The sequence below is a fragment of the Manis pentadactyla genome, chromosome 6 (genome assembly GCF_030020395.1).
Source record: "Manis pentadactyla isolate mManPen7 chromosome 6, mManPen7.hap1, whole genome shotgun sequence".
Lineage (NCBI taxonomy): Eukaryota > Metazoa > Chordata > Mammalia > Pholidota > Manidae > Manis > Manis pentadactyla.
The window spans coordinates 43,762,806-43,782,595 of NC_080024.1; the positions used below are offsets into that span (position 1 = coordinate 43,762,806).

General features: G+C 36.6%; 1 protein-coding gene and 1 long non-coding RNA gene across 2 annotated transcripts in view; both read right to left on the reverse strand.

Moving 5' to 3' along the window:
* Positions 1-19,790, reverse strand: part of WDR75 (WD repeat domain 75) — a 104,681-nt gene that overhangs the window by 45,157 nt on the left and 39,734 nt on the right. The window lies entirely within an intron of this gene.
* LOC118910518 (uncharacterized) lies at positions 158-19,386 on the reverse strand. Its single transcript, XR_008998232.1, has 4 exons — positions 18,957-19,386; positions 16,157-16,289; positions 11,506-11,633; positions 158-409 (listed from the first exon to the last, which is right to left on the reverse strand). It is a non-coding gene; the product is annotated as an uncharacterized LOC118910518 (long non-coding RNA).

Genomic DNA, 19,790 nt, shown 5'->3' on the forward strand with positions numbered 1-19,790 from the left:
ACTATAAAAGTGATATTTTCCCTCTTTTGTTTATTCATTCTCAACCCTAGTTCCTGTTTGTTGTTATTGTTTTTGAAACTCTGGACGTTAAAAGTGCTCATTGCTGGTAGGCATATTCAGTGGACAGAGTTAATATATACACCCAGAAACGTGTATATCCTGTATCTATTTCTATGTTTATTCATCTCCAAATGTAAGCTTAGCAACAGAAGCTTACACCAATGTATCCAATTCCAATCCTGTAACATAGGCTTCATTCTTGTCTTCATCTTTCTCACATTTTAAGTCCCTGCTGGTGTCCTTTATCCTTAAGATATTTACTTATTTCTTCATGTCCCTCCTGATTAACCGTTCCCCAATCCAGCCAATTGCTTGCACATCATTCGTCTGTCTCTTCTATCATGACCACCTGAATTAAAGGAAATAAAAGGGAAAGAAATTGAAATGATAAATATTTTTGAAGAGAAAAGATACAGAACAAAATGATAAGGAAGAAGAAATTGATGAAGTAAGCAAGATGGAGGAAAAGAGACCCTTGTTCATGTACCCCCTTAGCAAGACTAACTGGCAACCATCCATGCTCAAAAATGCCTTTGTGGGAGCTTTGGCATCCAGGTGGGAAATCATGAAATTCCAGTGAGTCCAAGACCGCAAAAAGTGATTTTGAGAAGGTAGGTCTGCCCCCAAGAGGCTGACTCACAAGATCTGCTGATCACAGACCCAGGAACAGCTCTGTACCACAAAGGAGTAGGCTTCAGCCCCATTAGCCATGGTCCTGTTACACTGAATGCCAAGGCACCTGGTAGGAGTCACCCACTTATACCTTGGATAGCAGGCACACAGACTTCACTCCAGCTGTGGACCCTGAAGTGGCTTGTGAACCAGCTCCAGACCCCATTGGCTTTGATTTGAGAGCCCCTGGAAGTAAACCCACCCAACATGGTCTGACTATAGATTCTAAAAGGGCCCTATTCACAGCTCCAGTCCCTCCCAGCCATAGTAAGGAGGCAGTCCTGCTCATCAGACACCTGGTCAGAGATATGCCCATCCATGCCTCTGGAGCTAGGTTTGCAGACCTGTTTTGACTGTGGACTCTGTGAAACAATCTGAGGACTCAGTTCCGGCTCCTCTCAGCCATGGTCCAGGTCCAGTTTCTCCCACACAGGGACCCATCCAGTGACCAGGCAGCAGCCCTCCCAGGGATGGTAGGAGCCACATCTGTTCATGCACATGGTAGTAGGCCTGCTATCTGAGGACTCAGCTGTAGATGCGCAAACTGACTTTTGTTCTAGCACTGCCCTAAATAAGGTACTGGAGGCAGTCATGTCCTTCCATGACAAAATCCATGAACATCCAAGACCCACAAGTCTGCCAACAGTGGACCCCATTGTGGACTCCACAACTGCCTTAAAATAAGCTCCAATATAGCATGACTATGACTCTGCAGGTAATCCCATCAGACTGAGGAAGTGACAGGATAAGCTCTTTACTTGCCAAAACCAGTTTGCTTAGATGGGAAGAGATGTTTGCTCCTTTAAATACACAAACACTCTTGCAAAGCTACGTGGATCATGAACAATCAGGCAAACATGGCACCACCAAGAGAAACTTAAAAAGCCCTAGTAACCAACTGCAAAGAAATGGAGATCTGTGAGTTGTTAGACAAACCATTGAATGAAGTCAATTTAAAGTACTCAGTGAAATACAGGAGGACATAGACAAATAAAATCAGGGAAAAAATGTATTAACAAAATGAGAAGTTTAATAAAGAAGAAGAAACCATGAAAAAGAATAAAACAGAAACCCTAGTATTGAAGAATATAATGAACATCTAAATGTATAAAGCAAATATTAAAAAATTGAAAGAAGATACAGACACTAACACAATGATAGTAGGAGATTCTAATACTGTACTTTTCAACATGGGATAGATCATCGAGACAGAAAATTAATAGGAAAAGAGCAGACCTGAATAACACTATAGACCAAATGAACCTAATTGACATATACACAGCATTCCATCCAACAGCACTGGAATATACATACTTCTCAGTGCACACAGAACATTCTCTAAGATAGATCTTATGTTGGGCTGCAAAGCAAATTTTAGTAAGTATCAACAGACTGAAATCATATCAAGTTTTTTCTCTATCACAATTGTATTAATAACAGGAGGAAAATGAAAAAAATTTCAAATATGTGGAAAGTAAACAACACACTCCTGAAGAGCTAATGAGTTAAAGAAGAAATCAAAAGGGAAATCAGGAAGTATCTTGAGACAAATGAAAATTAGAACATACTAAAACTTACAAGATGGAGCAAAATCAGGTCAAAGAGAAATGTTTATAGCAATAAATGCCAATGTTAAGAAAAAAAATCATATTCACTAACATTTGTTGATCACCTTATTTAATATGTTCTTCCTTGTTTATTTACTCATTTGTCTGTTAATCTCTTTTCACTCAAATATTGTCTAAGTAATTTTGTATGTAGTCGAGAAAGATTCCATTACTGGATTTTAGTAAATAATCTGGATATAGAAAGCATAGGAAGTCCTTATCTCTATAGGCAGATGATGATGGGTTGGTGTTTATCAATTATACAGATACTGAAATGAGAAACTTTTAAACAAAAAGAATTCCCTAATTATAGAAAGTAGTAATTAGAGCCAGTTCAAGGTCAGGTTTAAATGTTAACCCTTATTTCTTCCAATAGATGAGTAACCAAAAGGTACCAATGATGAGTATAAAACATCTTACTTAAATCCTATGAACCTTTGTTAGTATAGATATGTTTTTATGTGTGTTTAATTTTAGAGAAGTAACAGGAAATAAGAGTACACATGCCTGAGAAAAGTGTGAAGACAATACTAGTTTAAAAGCTGAATAAAAAATAAAATCATTTTTTGGTTAACAGTAATATGCTGTAGTACATTTTATATATATTTTTTGCCTAGAAAATCTGTATAAAACATTTTAAAAATCCTCTTAAAAACATCTTAGCTTTAAGGGGGTAAGGGAAATAAATCCTTGAGAGTAAAATATTTGAGGAAACACAAATTTGGAGGGGTAAGCAAGTGTTGAAGGTGATGTCTTTGGGGCATTAGCAATACCTGAAAATTTAATGGCTTCCATGAGGATTTGAAACAAGACACCAGAATCGAAAGAGAGAGAGAAGTAAACTAAGAGCCCCTAAAAATATACTGGATCCCAGGGAGCTATACCTTTTAAAGAGTTGTCTAAAAAAAAAAAAAAAAATCATGCCACAGAGATAGCAGCAAAAATAAACTATGTCTTGGCTTCAGCTGTGGATAGAGAAGAAAATAAAAATCTCCTAAGAATTCATAATCACATATTATTTCTTAGATGATTTTGCAGTTCTAAATCACTATAAGGTCCATAAAACTCCATGTGAGAAATTAACTTATAATGAACTGATATTTATAGCTCTTCCAGATACCTACCATAGACATATGAAAAAATTTTTAACAGCTTTATTGAGGTGTAACTGATATTGAAAGAACTATACATATTTAATGTGTTCAATTTGTGTTTTATAAAATAATACATTCTATGCAAATATAGAATTCATGATACATTTTTATTAAAAAATGAGCTCACATATAACAACACCTTTGCTACACAAACACACAAGAAACAAACACCATGCCTGTTAGTAGGAAAAAAACCAACCTACATCAGAATTAGACTTCATAGGGATTCATAAACTTGAATTTTTTATATTATATGTAAATATGTAATATAAAAAAGTAGACTCAATATGTTTAAATGTATAAAGAAGTGATTGGAAAACACAAGAATGGAACAAACATCTATCCAACTACAAAACAGCTAGAAAATAATGAACAAAATGGCAATAGTAAGTCTGTACCTATCAAAAACTATTTTAAATATAAATGGACTAAATTCTCCAACCAAAACACATGGAGAGTGACTCAATGTATAAAAAAACAATACCCAGCTATATGATGCCTACAAGATATTCTGTCAGTTTTAAAGATACACAGACTAAAAGTGAAAAGATGAAAAAAGATATTCCATACAAATGGAAAACAAAAGAAAGCAGGGACTGCTATGCTTACATCAGGTAAAAACAGACCTGAAGCAATAAACACTAACAAGAGATAAAGATAATAATTATATAATGTTAAAACATTACTGCAAACAAGTGATGATTTTTAAAAATATGAACAAAATAGGCTAGACTTTCCTTAGACTTATTTTAGCGAGACTGATCAGGAAAATAAAGGACGAAAAGTCAAAATGAGAAATGAAAGAGGAGACATTATGGACTGATACCATACAAATTCCAAGGGTCATAGAAATCTAATGTAAATAATTATATCTGAAAAAGTTAGATAACCTAGAATAAATGTATAAATTCTCAGAAACATCCAACCTTCCAAGATGGAATCATAAAGAAATAGAAAATCTGAACAGATCAATTACTAGTAACAAGAATGAATCAGTAATCAAAAACTGTCCCACAAAAAAAAGTCAGGACCAGATGAGATGGTTTCACTGGTGAACTGTCCAAATATTTAAAGATGAAATAATACCAATCCCCACACTCTTCCAAGAAACAGAGAGGAGGCTCATGTCCAACTCATTTCATAAGGCCAGCATTACCCAGATATCAAAACTGGGCAAGTACGCTTTAAGAAAATTACAGGTGAAAATAGATGCAAAAATCTAAAACAAAAGGGCTTTAAGATGGTGGCATGAGAAGTGAGACAAAACTTCCTTTCCAAACCACATAAAATATGAAAATATAGTAAATACAATGAATTCTGAAAGAGAAAATAGAAAGACTGTGACAGACTGCCTATATCTGGGGTAAATAGAAAACCTCATGGAAAAGGGTAAAGCAGCAAAGCCACAATCCAGCAGTACCCAAACCCTTCCCCTACACCAGCTCACTGGAAGGAAGAAGAGAAATGGAGTGGGGAGGGGACAGAAGCCCAGGGCTGCTGAAAATCCAGCCCTGGAGATCTACTTCAGGAGCACAAACCCACATTACATGGTATTCTGGAGATTAGTGGGGCTGAAAAGCAAAGACCAGCAGAATACTCAGACTGAGAATCCAGCCACTTGTGGAGAACAAGTACTTACAACTGGCTACTCCAGGGCAAAAGAAAGGAGGGTACTTTGTAAGACTTTGGAACAGTGAGAGGGCTGCTAAAGGGGCACATTTGCTGCCCAGGAGAAAGAACAGGTGGACAAAATCATCCCGACACACTTAGCCCAGGTTGGGAACTCTCAAGAGCTTCAGGCACTCCATCCCCTTGCCTGGTGACATGTGACAAGGCCACCCACTGTGATACACAGCCTGCAGTCCTTCCATCCGGCCAGCACTGGTTCACAAATCTGTGGCACCTGTTATTGTGCCAGACCAGCCAGAGGTTGGCTCTGCCTACGGCAACTACAGGAGCGTAACGCAGAGGCTCCTCCATGCATGCCTGGCCCACTGGCCCTCACAGTGGAGGCAGGCATTGCAGCCGGGAAGCAGGAAAGAGCTCTTTCATCCTGAGAGGCATGGGCGCCATTCACTGCAAACCCCCCACCCCACCGCTTCAGGTTCTGGGCAGCTCCATAGACTAGAGTTTCTGGGTACTAGAGGGTGCCACCTACACAAAGTTATTCTTCCAGAGTTATCAATGAAATTATGAACAGCCAAAGGGCCTTGCACAAACCAAAATCCCACAAAAACCAGAAAGAGGACCAAGTGAAACTGAAATGACCAATCTTCCTGATAAAAATTGCAAAATAAATATCATAAACATGATCAGAGAGCAGCAGAAAAATATTCAAGATCTCAGGGAGGAATTCAAGAAAGAGAAAAATTTGAAAACTACAGTATCTGAAATGAAACAAAATGGAAGGATTTAAAAGCAGATTAGATAAAGTAGAGGAGACAGTAAATGAAATAGAAATTACAGAACAGGAATACAAAGAAGCTGAGGCACAGAGAGAAAAAAAGATCTGTAGGACTGAAAGACTAAAAGAACTGTGTGACCAATCCAAATGGAAAAATATTTGCATTATAGGGGTAACAGAAGAAGAAGAGAGAGAAAAAGGGACAGTGTGTTTGAAGAAATAATTGCTGAAAAGTTCCCCAATCTGGGAAGGCCAAGGAAGTCCACAGATCTCCCAACACAAGGGCTGCAAGGAAGACAATGCCAAGACAGATTATAATTAAAAAGGCAAAAATCAAGGATAAGAACAGACTATTAAAAGCAGCCAGAGAGAGAAAAAAGATCACATACAAAAGAAATCCTATCAGGGTATTATCAGACTACTCACCAGAAACCTTACAGGCCAGAATGCATGATATAATTAATGCAATGACACAGAAGGACCTCAAACCAAGAATACATTATCCAGCAAGATTATCATTTAAATTTGTAGCAGGGATTAAACAATTCTCAGATAAGCAAAAGTTGAGGGAATTTACCTCCCATAAACCATCTCTACAGTGAATTTTGGAGGGACTGCTTTAGATAGAAGTGCTCCTAAGGCTAAATAGCTGTCATCAGAGAAAATAAAACCACAGAAAAGGAAGTAGACCAATTAGTTACTACCCAACTACAAAATTAAATCATCTACACACAAAGTCAGTCAAGGGATACACAAAGAGTACACAATATGACACCTAATATATAAAGAGTGGAGGAGGAAGAAAAATCAGGGAGTAAAAAAAGAAAGAACCTTTAGATTTTGTTTGGAATAATGTACTAAGTGAGTTAAGTTAGACTGTTAGATGGTAAAGAAGCTACCCTTGAACCTTTGGTAAGCACAAAACTAAAGCCTGAAATCACAATAAGTACATACCTATCAATAATCACACTGAATATAAATGGTCTGAGTGCACTAATCAAAAGACATAGAGTTACTGATGGATAAAATAACAAGTCTCATCTATATACTGCCTACAAGAGACTCACTTCAAACCCAAAGACATATAAAAGTGAAGGGATGGAAAAAGATATTTCATGTGAACAATAGGGAGAAAAAGGCAGGAGTTGCAGTACTTGTATCAGATAAAATAGACTTGAAAACTAAGTAAGTAACAAGAGACAAAGAAGGGCATTCCATAATGATAAAGGGGTCAGTTCAACACGAGGATATAACCATTATAAATATCTTTGCACCCAACATAAGAGCACCCAAATATGTGCAACAAATACAAACAGAATTAAAGGGGGAAATACATTGCAATGGATTCATTTCAGGAGACTTCAACACACTACTCACTCCAAAGGACAGATCAACTGAATAGAAAATAAGTAAGGAGCCAGAGGCACTGAGCAACACATTAGAACAGATTGACCTAACAGATATCTACAGAACACTCCATCCAAAACCAGCAGCATATATATGCTTCTCAAGTGCACTTGGAACATTTTCCAGAATAGATTAACTACTAGGCCACCAAAAGAGCCTCAATTAATTCAGAAGGAATGAAATGGTACCATCCAGCTTCTCAGACCACAAAGTTATGAAACTAGAAATAAATTATGCAAAGAAAACAAAAAAGTCTACAAACACATGGAGGCTTAACAATATGCTCCTAAATAATCATTGGATCAATGACCAAATAAAAACTGAGATCAAGCAAAATATGGAGACAAATGAAAACAACAACTAAACACCCCAAAATCTATGGGATGTAGCAAAGGCCTTTCAAAGAGGGATGTATATTGTAATACAGACTAACCTCAAAAAAGAATAACAATTACAAATGAGCAGTCTAAACTCACAATTAATAAAACTAGAAAAAGCACAAATGAGGCCCAAAGTCAGTAGAAGGAGCGACATAATAAAGATGAGAGCAGAAACAAATAAAATCGAGGAGAATAAAACAATAGAAAGATTCAAAGAAACCAGGAGCTGGTTCTTTGAGACAATAAACAAAAGAGATACACCCCTAGCAAGACTCATCTAGAAAAAAGAGAGTAAACAGAATCAGAAGTGAAAAAGGAAAAATCACTATGGACACCACAGAAGTATGAAGAATTATGAGAATACTATGAAAAATTATATGCTAACCAATTGAATAACCTAGAAGAAATGAACAACTTTCTAGAAAAAGACCGACTGAGGAAGAAACAGAAGATCTGAACAGACCGATCACCACCAACAAAATTGAACTGGTAAACAAAAAATTACCTAAGAACAAAACCCTGGACCAGATGGCTTCACCACTGAATTTCATCAAACATTTAGTGAAGACTGAATACCTATCCTCAAAGGTTTCCAAACACTAGAAGAGGAGGGAATATTTTCAAACTCATTCTATGAGGCCAGGATCACTCCAATACCAAAACCATACAAAGACACCACAAAGAAAAAGAACATTACAGACCAATATATCTGTTAGATATTGGGTTGAACACAGATTCAAAAATACTCAACAAAATATTAGCAAACCAAATTAAAAAATTCATCAAAAAGTCACACGTCACGATTAAGTAGGATTTATTCCCGGTATGCAAGGATGGTACAATATTCAAAAACCCATCAACATCATCCACCACATCAACAAGAGGAGGACAAAAATCACATGTTCATCTCCATAGATGTTGAAAAATCATTTGACAAAATTCAGTATCTATTCATGATAAAAACTCTCAACAAAATGAGTATAGAGGGCAAGTACCTCAACATAATAAAGGCCATATACAACAAATCCACAGCCAACATCATACTTACAGTGAAAAGCTGAAATTTTTTCTTTAAAATTGAGAAAAAGACAAGGATGCCCACTCTCACCACTTCAATTCAATGTAATTCTGGAGGTCCTAGCCATGGCAATCAGCACAAAGAAATAAAAGACATCCAGATTGGTAAGGAAGAAGTAAAACTGTCACTGTTTTCAGATAACATGATATTGTACATGAAAAACCCTGAAGAATCCACCCAAAAACTATCAGAATGAATAACTATTCAGCAAAGTTGCACGATACAAAATTAATACACAGAAGTTGTGGCATTCCTATATGCTAACGATGAACTAGCAGAAAGAGAAATCAGGAAAACATCTGCATTTACAATTGCATCTAAAAAAATAAAATACCTAGGAATAAACCTAACCAAGGAGGCGAAAGAACTTTATCCTGAAAACTGTAGGACACTCACTCATCAGAGAAATTAAAGAAGACACCCAAAAATGGAAATACATCCGGTGCTCATGGATTGGCCATCCTGCCTAAAGGCCATCCTGCCTAAAGGAATCTATAGATTCAATGCAACGCCTATCAAAATATCAACAACATTCTTCAATGAAACAAAACAAACAGTTCTAAAATTTATATGGAACAACAAGCACCCCAAATAGCCGAAACAATCCTGAGAAGGAAGAATAAAGCTGGAGGATTATGCTGCCTGACTTCAAGCTCTACTACAAAGCCACAGTAATCAAGATAATTTGGTACTGGCACAAGAACAGAGCCATAGATCAATAGAACAGAGTACAGAGCCCAGATAGAAACCCAAGCATATATGGCCAATTAATATATGACAAAGGAGTCATGGATATACAATGGGGAAATGACAGCCTCTTCAACAGCTGGTGTTGGTAAAACTGGGCAGCTCCATATAAGAGAATGAAACTGGATTATTGTCTAATTTCATACAGAAAAGTAAACTCAAATGGATCAAAGACCTGAATGTAAGTCATGAAGCCATAAAACTCTTAGAAGACAACACAGGCAAAAATCTCTTAAATATAAACATGAGCAACTTTTTTCTGAACACATCTCCTTGGGCAAGGGAAACAAAAGCAAAAATGAATAAATGCAACTACATCAAACTAAAAAGCTTCTGTACAGCAAAGAACACCATAAGCAGAAAAAAAGGCAATAACCTACAGTATGGGAATAAATGACCTATCTGATAAGGTGTTAACATCCAAAATATACAAAGAATGTCCAGACTTGTCTAAGAACTTTATATATATATATGCATATATGCATGTGTACACACACCCCCCCCCCCCCCACAGTACAAGGTACTCTGTGAAATACAAAGATACAAAGGTGGGAGTTACATATTATGGGTGATTAAGACAGTGGGAAGTATCCAATAAGTATGTTAGGAAGGATACAAAGTGTTATTAGGGATTCCAAGGAGAGGGATCTTTCAATTAGGGTTATTGAAAGACTAGGGAATGGTATTTACAGTGGAGTTTACAGATTTGTGGGATTTGGATAAATGGACAATGAACACATCACTCCAGGATGAGTAAATTGGATAAAGAGGGGCAGAGAAGTGGTACAGGTAACATGCTTTAGAAATGGTTAGTAGTCTTATTTGATTGGACAATGAAATAAATTGAGCGCTTACTATGAGCTAGAACTTTTGGGCTCCTTAGGAATTATTTAGGAGTATTATCTTTGTTTTCAGGTGATAAAACTGTGGTTCAAAAAGGTTAAGTAATTTGTCAAAGCTATTCATGTGGCTAAAAAATGGTAAAGCAGGACTTGGACTTCAGCTATGCACATCACCGCTAGACAATGTCTTCTTCAAGGAGAAAGTACAATGTGAAGTTAAAAGTTTGGTTTTGACTCGGACTGTACATGGTGATGAATGGTTGCCTAAGAAGTCTGAGCTTCATTTAAGAGGTGATGAGGGTTCTTTAAGTTTTGAGGCCAGGAGAAAAGACCATCAGAGCAGAGTTTTAAGTTTAACTAGGGTGTAGTGTAAGAAGAAAGGGGGGGACTTTGAAGAAGGTAAAAATAAGAGCCAGTGAAGACTAGTTAGTAATCTATTGGAGTGACATAGGGAGAATGTCACCTAGAACAGGACTGCCAGGACAGATATAAGATTGGTGGGATGCTCTGATGATACCACCATGGAAGTTCTTTACTGATACTACAGAGTCACAGATACTGAAAACAAATCTACAGTTTTGCATTCTGGCAATGAAATTCTAATTAATGTCATTAATTAGTTTACTTTAATCCCACTATACCTTGCAGGGTTACAAATTAAAGGAAGCTGGTAGAGACTGGGAATAAAGTCATGACCTGATGTTCCTCCTTTAAACTCTTTTCTCTTTTTCTCTTTCCCTCCTTCTCTACTGCCTCCCTTCCATTTTTCCTGTGCTTCTCTCCGGTACTGTCTATTTTTTCTGCTTGGCAGCATAGTAGAATACCATGTTAGTACATAAGAGCAATTATCTTACACACAAGTTTTTAAAGTTCCAGTAGCAAAAAAATACATTACTTTTTAGTATAGGGAACTTAGAACTGCAGTATAGAGTTTGTGCACTGAACCAGTTGATAAGATTTTGGGTTGTTTTGATTTTTCATATATGTCTACTTTTCAACTTCAACTGTAATAGGGAAATGCCCAGAACTGTGCATGACACAAAGCAGGCAGCAACTGTATGAAACAGACTTTTGCAAAAGGATTTTTTTTACACGAGTAAATAGATAAGTACTGTCTACATGGCTACATGAACTTTTAATGTTCTCACACTTACAATGTGTTCCGTCTTGTCCTCTGTGATCAAATGTGCTTTCTTTCGTCTCTTCTCTTTTAAAGCCATTTTCTTGCATTTTTTTGTAAACGATAAGCCGTTTTTTTTTTCTTCTCTGCAAGGGCTGGTTTCTAAAATGTTAAAAAAAAATAGATTGGTTAATATCAACTCGCCTCTTATAAATGCAAAACATTATTTAAAAAGTGTGACAGTATATTGGAAATTAATAGTCATTCTTGTCTTGTGACTTAGGCTGAGAATAAATTTGGGAGGGTATTAAGGGGTAAATTTCCATCTGTGGGCAAACATGAACAATATATTTAACACTCAGATGTATTTATTAATCTCACTGCACAACATTAGAGAACTAGTCCAGTTTCAGATCTGATAGGGTCTTAATCCATAGCTACCCTGGTAAGTTTAGGCAATTTCTACATCATCTTCAATTGGAGGATTCCTGAGTGACTTAACGAGAAGTCACTCAAGCCTACCATAAGTAAACACAATACATGAAATATGACTTCCTCTGGAGACTCTCCAGGCTAATACTGACTGTGGATTACTAGAAAGGAGATAACTTCACAAAGAAAGGACCTCAGAGGTCCTCAGAGGGTTCCCTGAGGTGTTCAGCAAGAAAATGGATCAGGACATGCGTGTGAGGAAAACTACACAAGGCCACAGAAGGGACCATCCTATCCTAAAGGACTGGTGCAGTTGTCACCTACGAACCATCCTATTCTGACTAGCCACTGTGGAAAAATATCATAAGTCACAGGGTATTTTGACAAAATACAATCGATGGAGTACAAAATATTGGTCTTGCCTCAGTAGTGGGGAGTAACTATGTAAATATCATTAAAAATATTTACTATAAAAAAGTAAAAAGGAAAATATAAACATGGCTGTGGCTCTAACAAATCTTAAAAGGGCAAGACCTATAACAAACTGTTTCCAAATAAATTATCTACATTCAAAGAAAGAAAAGAAAAAAAAGAGAACCCTAAAGAATATGAAAATATCTAGTGCCCGAAAAGTAAAATTCATGATATCTGGCATCCAATCAAAGAATGCCAAACATGTTAAGAAGAAACTATGAGCCATACAATGAGTAAATCAATCAAAATTGACCCAGAAACGGAACACATCAGAATTAAAGATTAAAACATAACTGTATTCTATATACTTATAAGGTGAAAGAGAGACATGGATCATATGAAAGTTCCCAAAGTCAATTGTTTTAAAGGTGTGAGATGAGAAATGCAGTGTAGTACATTAATACCAATGTATTAATGGTAGAGTAGACATTGCAGGAGATTAATGTGTATTCAAAAAAGAAGCTTTTCGAATGGAAAGACTAAGAGAAAAAAACTACAAAATGAAAATATCAGCATGGAGTGGGACATCAAGCAGCCTAATATGTCTGTAGAGAGGACAGAGGGGACAAAATAAATATTTCATAGTAATGTCCACCATCACTGCTTCTATTTTACATTACATTGGAGGTTCTGGTCAGTGCAATCAGGCAAGAAAAAGAAAAAGGCATCCATATTCAAAAAGAAGAAATAAAACTGTCTTTATTCATAGACAACACGATCATTTATGTAAAATTTCAATTGGCATCTAGAAATAAAACTAAAAATGATTTTATCAATGCAAGACAAAAGAAAATGTGTTTTTCTATACATTAACATCAAACAATCAGAATTTGAGATTAAAAATACAAATCATAATAGCATAAAAATTATGAAATACCTAGCGATGTGTAAGACCTGTCCACTGCACCCTACATAATGCTGGTAAGAAAAATAAAGGAAATCTAAGTAGACAGAGAGGGATATCTGGTTCATGAGTTGGAAGACTCAACATTATCAAGAAATTATGTGTGTCCAAGATGACCAGTAGAGTCAACACAATTCCAATCAAAGTCTCAGCAAATTTCTTGGTAGAAATTGACAAGCTGATTCTAAGACTTATATGGAAACATAGATGGCTTAGATTGGTCAAAACAACATCAAACTAAAAGAACAAACTTGGAAGGCTAGCACCGATTTAAAGAATCAAAGGTACAATAATCAAAAGAGTAAAATAGGCAAGTAAGTCAAAGAGCAGAAAAAAGTCCAAAATTAGAGTGATACAACTGATTTCTGACAAAGATGCGAAGGCAAAATCTTTTAATGATTTTGATAACTCTAAGCATACAAGTTGCAGAAAATTATATATAATGTCAAATCTAAAAAAGATAAAAATAGTAAGAAACACACAAGAATGAACTGAAAACGTCACATACTAAAACATGATTCAAAAAAGACAATTCAGAATAACTCCACTGAAAACATCAGTAATTCAAATAGCTCTCCCATTAACATGGTTCAAGCAGCCTCTGGCGTTACCATGCCTACCATCAGTGGTCATGTCTAATGGGCACTCCCACTGCCAGAATCTTTTCCATTGCACTAGTTGCCACTAAATAACGGGCCAGAACTCCTTGATCTGTTCACTGGCGTCAGGCAAAAAGTAAAGGGAACCTAGGCATTTTGTTGCTCTCTAAAAACAGTAATATTTTCAGAGATTTCTGGAAGTAAAAGGAAGGCCAACTCGGAGGGACTGTCTACTGAAAAAAAGTTGTGTAATATGGAGCATTAGAAAATAATAATTATAGTAAAGTGAAATAAGCTAATCTTGCCATATGAACAGTGAGTCCCTGACAATACTAAAAGATACCTGTTAACCCAAAGTAGAATAAAACATTATCATACATATTTCAATTTCCAGTATTTAAAAAAATTTCTGTAAAGCTGCTTAACCGGGCTATGTAAATCTTACACTCACATCTAGGCGTGTCAACAATAAACTACTTGTTTTGCAAGCATTTTCTATTAAAAAAAGTATTAATCATATATAAAAAATTTTTTTTCATTTCCCAGAACTAATAAAACTGTTCTTTCATATGCCCTTTTATATTTAGCGTTTAGTAAAATTCCTGTACTTTTAATAGTCAATTATGTTTAACTGCACTTAAATCTAATCTGAATCCATTCCAGACATGGACAACTGACCCAAAATAAAGATTTCTCTCTCTTAAAATAAAAGATAAATATTTCATCTTATTTTGCTACCCATTCAGAAGAAATTAAAGGAAAACATGGAAGAAATGTTTTGGAAACATGGAGGAAAAACTCTAGGCACAGAAAAGGGAAATGGGGGAAACTACAGAACACTTAAAAGTCATTCTCATTTCTATCCAACTCTCTTAACTTTAGAACACCAATTTGTAAAAGTACATATAATACATACATTTGACATTTTTATCCAACTCTGTAAATTCTAAAACCTGCATTCACTCAAGCACCTGAGTATGCATGTGCATACACACACACTCTCATACACAGTCTCACACAACCTGAGTCCAACAATTGAAAGGCTACATCCATTCGCTCTGCACCAAATCATTCCACTTCATCTCAAAGAACATCTTTTACTGGTGATAAACACAGCTGCATGTGTGGGTACACACACACACAGTGTGTATGTTCTTTCAGTCACTGTAGGGCATGGTAACTACCCATACTGTTCCCTGTTGCTCAAGCTGGGTTGGCTTCCAGCTTACGAATTTTGGTAGCACAATAGACTATTCCTATTGGCCTCAGCTCAGGCACAAGGGACATATGTGAGTGGCAATTTAATTCGTCAATTATGCTAGCAACCACTGGCATATCAGTCACTTTCCCTTTCTTGGCCCAATAGAGCAACTTCAAAATATTATTTAATCCCTGCTCTAAATTTTCATTTGCAAAAGTTAGTTTGTCAAAACTAAAGGTAAAAATATTATAAGAAAGTACTCTGCACACAAACAAACCTTTCTTTCAAACCCTATGTAAAGAAACCAGATTTAAGTGTTTAACTTACTTTTATGTACTTTCTTTCAAAACCTAATTTTAAACTCGTAAGATATTCTCTGTACTTATTAAATTCCTTCAAGGTACATACAACCAAAAACAACAACAAAAATATATAAATACACATATTTAAAAATCCTAACAATTACTTTCCGGAGTAAAAATAGTAATAGCATACCATTTTGGTGACATTTGGGTATCAAGAATATAAATTGCTAAACATTTTTTAAGTGATATCTCTCCACAATTGTTAATCAATAGGCAATCTTCATCCAAACAACATTACTAATAACACTTGTGCCACAAAAAGGAATTTAGTACACCCAACTGGAGTTACGAAAATACTAATGTAATAGTAATGTTCAAACCCAATAAGAATATAATCTGTGAGGATTCTACCAAGCTGATTTTGCTAGGTTCCCATTCTGTCTCAATTTTTCAAGAAGTGTATGGGACATAATCCTTGACAAAGCACATGACATCAGAGACAGAAAGAGGCCTATGATATAGTTAGGAAAATCATCTTGACATCCTCAAATATTTGGCCCCCGTCTTTTGATATTACAAAGAAAAAAGGTGAAGGGAAAAAGTTTAATTTAGAAACTGTTTTACCTGATTTCCCTTGACCCATACACTAAGCAATGAATGGAATTTCCCATTAACCATTTCCCCTGACTGAGTTAAAGGTGATACCCCTTCTATACCCCAGAAATATATGGAGACTTTCAATGATTAAAGAGAAGTGATCTTCAACTCACTTTATTATCGCTGGTGATGTATCCACCTTTCTTTAAAACTTCCCAGGATATCTCTGCATCTATGGTACGTACCCTCTTAGATGTGGATCATGGAGACGATCACACTCATTTTCCAAAAGGTGACAATAAGGATCTGTCAGGTAACAACCAAAAGAAGGTTTAAAAAGCTGCAAACACAAATTTTGAAATATTATAAATGTAAAATTAGTTATGGAATTATTAGTTATTATAAATGCAAAATTAGAATTTCACTTTTAAATATCAACCCATTGAAATGACTAGACTGTTCACTGAAAATGAAGCACGCAAGAAGAATTTGACGGAAGAACAAGCAACAGAAAAATTTGGATTAAGTAACACTAATTGTTTATCCCTACCTCTTTTCCCACTGACCAGAACTAGTCTAAAAGCCCACCCTCACTCAATGGATTCCTCCCCTGAACTCCCATCGGTCAGTCAGTCCCTGGCCCTGAGACAGAGAAGAAAGGAGGAAAGGAAAAGAAAGGGAATAGGGAGAAAGTTTGCTCTAATATAAAAGCTAATGCTGAGATTCATCTTTTTCCTCTTCCCTCTTCCAGGCCAAGGTGTTATATTCAGTGGATAAAGGGATAGTATTAATTATGATATATCTCAGTAATCTGAAAAAGGAAGAAAAATTGAAAAGTCTTTCACCAGGATCCACTGAAGCAATTTTAACAAAAAAATAGAAGAAGTGAAACTCAAGATGTTAAAGACAGCGCATTACAGAGTTACTTTTAACAAATGGGGTCTTAGCTGATGCGAGAAACCCCATGTTCTCTGACTGCCACAGTCAGGAAAAATTTCAAGGCCTTTATTATAAAGCTCAATATATTGAAGAGCCAATTATAAAGGATACTGGTAAGGACTGAGGTTTCTCCATATGTGTAACGACCAAATACAACCTTACATAATAGCCATTAACATATAAAAGGTGGAAAATTTAAGCTACAGTCATGTTTGTATATCTATTACTTTAGGGGAAAAAGCTAAGTTACTTAATTTCACTTGTAACTTAAAACGTTACCAAAGTGAATATAAGGGATTTTTGTTTGTTTTGTATTTGGTGTGAGTTCTTAGTCCATTTTCTAAATTGCAGCATGGAATGCAGAGGCAATGCAAGAACCTCTGAAAGGGGAAAAGTGCAGGGAGGAAGTAAATGCGGAAGTCCTGATATTTTGCCTTTGCATTCTTTCTTTTTGCTTTCCTTGAAGTTTTCTTTTGAATAGAACAACAAGTTTTGGTCTGAAGTAGTATCAAAGCAGGAATTGGCTCGAGTGAGAGGCAATTAGAATGTGTGGGAGATGCAGCAAACCTGAGAACAGCTGCCCTGTTTGCAGGCATCTTGTCCCATTTATAAGACCCCACCCACTGTTCACCAATCCAGACCTGTCTGCAGGTACCAATTTGTTACCTCTGTATTTAGTCTGGCAGTCGTACCTCAGTGAGATTCTGAACACTAAGGAGCCTGGCTGGGTAGGACTGTAAAAAGAACTCCCTCAAGGTAGGTTAAAGGATGTCTCAGATGTGAGCAAAAAGGCAGATTAAAGGAACCTGACAGGATGCAAGCTTTCATTTTCCATTTAAAAATTTCCTTGGTAAGTTTCTGATCTCTTGCTTAACACTAGACTTTCACCCCTTCTAAGGGTCTAAATCATGAAGTGGAATTCCTCTAAGTACCAATGCTTCCTTGAGAGGGTAAAGAAAGGAATCGCATAAGGTAATGTCTTGAAGTTAGTGAGACCAGATAAGAAGCCTCTATCTTTCTTGCGAAGGGAAACACTCAACAGTCAGTCAAGGAGTGGACTGTTCTTTTAGATTCTGAATTTTAGCTGTTATGGCAGTATGTTTCTCAAGACCAAACCTGGGCTACTGCTTGTAAAGAAAGAGCACCTTTAAAACAAACTCATTCATTAGAGCCGGGGTAACCCTTCTGTTGTCAGTTAAAATAATTGGTTTCCCTTTAACAAAAAGTTTGGGGAGAATTAATTTAACAGAGAATGTCTTTTTAAAAAATAGTTTACAAGCGAATTGATACTTGACAGAGAAAATAGCAAGGCAACAAATATTTGAGGAGGCAGACGAGCATGGGCTGATTTTACTCCCTAAAGAAGAGTGATAGAGGTTTCAAGCACGCTTTAGGAAAGCTAGTTTGTATGGATGTGACTCAGTCAAATCGTGTGGGATTGGCATAGTTTTTCAGTTGGCTTGCTCTTTTCTAGTAGAAAGGACCTGTTTTTAAAAAGGGAAATTACATATTTCCCAGGAAAACCTCTTACTTTAAGAAATCATGTTTATTAAGCACGTCTCTTAATTTCAATGACATCACAGGCAGTAGAAGGGTAAGGTGGTCACTCAGAATTCTTAATTTTTTTCCCCAATACTGAGAAAGCGACCACTCCAAAAGAATGTACTGAACCTCCTACAGTGACTGGGGAGGTCCGAGGGTAGAGCTTAGCCTTGAGAACCAAAAACACGAACAGGTTTCAGTGAAATGCACACTGCAGCCCAGTATGATTTAAATTATAAAATTATACTGTTGAGTAAAATTATGCAAACCAAGGGCAATGCAAATTGTAAGTTAATCAGGGGCTGTGAGCAGAAAGAATCTTGAAAGACTGAAGTTCTTACATGTATACATCCTAAACAATACTTTAGGTTTGCTGTGGGCTTTTTGTTTTCTGGTGACAGTGCAAATTCCCTTAATGTATTTTGCATGATGTAGCGCCTGAATTTTAACGGCAAGTAGAACAATTTTTAACGTAAGATAGTTAAAAATTACCTTTTCACTTAACTTCGTTGTACAGTACAAACTATTGCTTCCGGGGATCACGGGCAACTTGACCCCAAGAGGGAGATCAGTGGTCGGGCCGCTCCGACCCCTGTAAAGTGGGTTTTGTGGGCACCCTGTCAGAGACAATTGGAGCGTTTTGTCTTTCCTTTCAGCTATTACTCATTTAGTTTAGACCCAGCTACTTCTACCCCAACCTAAAAAAACCCAGAGTTGAAAGACCGATACCCTGAAAACTATAAGACACTCTTAAGGGAACTTAAAGAGGACATTAACAAATGGAAACTCATCCCATGCTCTTGGCTAGGAACAATTAATATCGTCAAAATGGCCATCTGGCCCAAAGCAATATACAGACTTGATGCAATCCCTATCAAATTACCAACAGCATTCTTCAATGAACTGGAACAAATAGTTCTAAAATTCATATGGAACCACGAAAGACCCCGAATAGCCAAAGCAATCATGAGAAGGAAGAATAAAGTGTGTGCGTGTGTGTGTGTGTGTGTGGGGTGTGTGTGTGTGGGGGGGGATCTCGCTCCCCAACTTCAAGCCCTACTACAAAGCCACAGCAATCAAGACAATTTGGTACTGGCACAAGAACAGAGCCACAGACCACTGCAACGGAATAGAGACTCCAGACATTAACCCAAACATATATGGCCAGTTAATATTTGATAAAGGAGCCATGGACATACAATGGGGAAATGACAGTCTGTTCAACAGATGGTGCTGGCAAAACTGGACAGCTACATGGAAGAGAATGAAACTCGATCACTGTCTAACCCCATACAGAAAAGTAAATTCGAAATGGATCAAAGACCT